We start from the raw sequence: 2866 nt of genomic DNA on the forward strand, positions 1-2866 counted from the left end.
CTTGACATTCATAGCATTCTTGCATGCATTCATTGTTTTGATCTAAAAATTTCATGCATTGCATCTTTTTAGTGTTTTTCTCTTACATCATAAAAATTCAAAAATCAAAAAAATATCTTTCCCTTTTTCTCTCATCAAATTCGAAAATTTGAGTTGACTTTTTCAAAAATTTTTTAAAATCAAATTGTTTCTCATGAGTCAAATCAAATTTTCAATTTGAAAATCTTATCTTTTTCAAAATCTTTTTCAAAAATCAAATCTTTTTCAAAATAATTAGTTATTTTTGAAAATTTCAAAAATATTTTTCAAAAATCTTTTTCTTATTTTTATACCAAATTTTCGAAAATAACATAATCAATTAATGTTTTGATTCAAAAATTTCAAGTTTGTTACTTACTTGTTAAGAAAGATTCAAACTTTAAGTTCTAGAATCATATCTTGTGATTTCTTATGAATCAAGTCATTAATTGTGATTTTAAAAATCAAATCTTTTTTCAAAACTAATTTTATCATATCTTTTCAAAAATATCTTCTTATCTTATCTTTTTCAAAATTATCTTCTTATCTTATCTTTTTCAAAAATATCTTCTTATCTTATCTTTTTCAAAAATATCTTTTCAAAATATCTTTTCTAACTTCCTAACTTCTTATCTTTTCAAAATTTGTTTCAACTAACTAACTAACTTTTTGTTTGTTTCTTAACTTTTTCAAAACTACCTAACTAACTCTCTCTCTCTAATTTTCGAAAATATCTCCCTCTTTTTCTAAAATTTCTTTTTAATTAACTAATTATTTTTATTTTCTATTTTTGATTTCAAAAAATTTTCGAAAATTACTAAACATTTTTCAAAAACCATTTTCAAAAATCACTAACTCTTTTTCAAAATAATTTTCGAAAATTATCCCTCCCTCATCCTATTCTATTTATTCATTCATATCCTAACATCTCATCTCATATCTCTTCCAATCCTCACAGTTGTGTTTCTTCCATTACATTACATTCTTTGTCTCCCCCTTTTCTTCTACTCACAAAGGGATCCCTATACTGTGGTATAAAGGGTCTCTATTACTATCATTATTTTCCTGGCCATTCTTCCTTGTCATATGAGCAGGAGCAAGGATAAGAACATTCTTGTGGAAGCAGATCTAGAACCTGAAAGGACTCTGAAGAGAAAATTAAGAGAAGCTAAAATACAACAATCCAGAGATAACCTTTCAGAAATTTTCAAACAGGCAGAGGAGATGACAGCCGAAAATAATAATAATGCAAGGAAGATGCTTGGTGACTTTACTGCACCTAATTCCAATTTACATGGAAGAAGCATCTCCATTCCTGCCATTGGAGCAAACAACTTTGAGCTGAAACCTCAATTAGTTTCTCTGATGCAGCAGAACTGCAAGTTTCATGGACTTCCATCTGAAGATCCTTTTCAGTTCTTAACTGAATTCTTGCAGATATGTGATACTGTTAAGACTAATGGAATAGATCCCGAAGTCTACAGGCTCATGCTTTTCCCTTTTGCTGTAAGAGACAGAGCTAGATTATGGTTAGATTCTCAACCTAAAGACAGCCTGAACTCTTGGGATAAGCTGGTCACGGCTTTCTTAGCCAAGTACTTTCCTCCTCAAAAGCTGAGCAAGCTTAGAGCTGATGTTCAAACCTTCAGACAGAAAGAAGGTGAATCCCTCTATGAAGCTTGGGAAAGATACAAACAGTTGACCAAAAAGTGTCCTTCTGACATGCTTTCAGAATGGACCATCCTGGATATATTCTATGATGGTTTATCTGAGCTATCAAAGATGTCACTGGACACTTCTGCAGGTGGATCCATTCACCTAAAGAAAACGCCTGCAGAAGCTCAAGAACTCATTGACATGGTTGCTAATAACCAGTTCATGTACACTTCTGAAAGGAATCCTGTGAGTAATGGGACGCCTATGAAGAAGGGAGTTCTTGAAGTTGATACTCTGAATGCCATATTGGCTCAGAATAAAATATTGACTCAGCAAGTCAATATGATCTCTCAGAGTCTGCATGGAATGCAAGCTGCATCCAACAGTACTCAAGAGGCATCTTCTGAAGAAGAAGCCTATGATCATGAGAACCCTGCAATAGCAGAGGTAAATTACTTAGGTGAACCTTATGGAAACACCTATAACTCAACATGGAGAAATCATCCAAATTTCTCATGGAAGGATCAAAAGCCCCAACAAGGCTTTAATAATGGTGGAAGAAACAGGTTTAGCAATAGCAAGCCTTTTCCATCATCAACTCAGCAACAGACAGAGAGCTCTGAACAAAATGCTTCTAATTTAGCAAATCTAGTCTCTGATCTATCTAAGGCCACTGTAAATTTCATGAATGAAACAAGGTCTTCCATTAGAAATCTGGAAGCACAAGTGGGCCAGCTGAGTAAAAGGATCACTGAAATCCCTCCTAATACTCTCCCAAGCAATACAGAAGAGAACCCAAAAGGAGAGTGCAAGGCCATTGACATAAGTGCCATGGCCGAACCTGTAAGGGAAGGAGAGGACGTGAATCCCACGGAGGAAGACCTCCTGGGAAGTCCAGTGACCAATAAGGAGCTTCCCTCTGGGGAACCAAAGGACTCTGAGGTTCATCTAGAGACCATAGAGATTCCATTGAACCTCCTTATGCCCTTCATGAGCTCTGATGAGTATTCCTCTTCTGAAGAGAATGAGGATGTAACTGAAGAGCAAACTGCCAAGTTTCATGGTGCAATCATGAAGCTGAATGCCAAATTATTTGGCATTGATGCTTGGGAAGTTGAACCTCCCTTGTTCATCAATGAACTAAGTGATCTGGATCAACTGACATTGCCTCAGAAGAGACAGGATCCTGGAA

The 2866-nt window shown here is 34.8% G+C and overlaps 1 non-coding gene across 1 annotated transcript; it reads right to left on the reverse strand.

Annotated features, from left to right (window-relative positions):
- Window positions 1-1638: 1638 nt before the first annotated feature.
- Window positions 1639-1746, reverse strand: LOC112760958 (small nucleolar RNA R71). Its single transcript, XR_003181370.1, has one exon. It is a non-coding gene; the product is annotated as a small nucleolar RNA R71 (small nucleolar RNA).
- Window positions 1747-2866: the final 1120 nt, after the last annotated feature.

This window comes from Arachis hypogaea, chromosome 16 (assembly GCF_003086295.3).
Source record: "Arachis hypogaea cultivar Tifrunner chromosome 16, arahy.Tifrunner.gnm2.J5K5, whole genome shotgun sequence".
Classification (NCBI taxonomy): domain Eukaryota; kingdom Viridiplantae; phylum Streptophyta; class Magnoliopsida; order Fabales; family Fabaceae; genus Arachis; species Arachis hypogaea.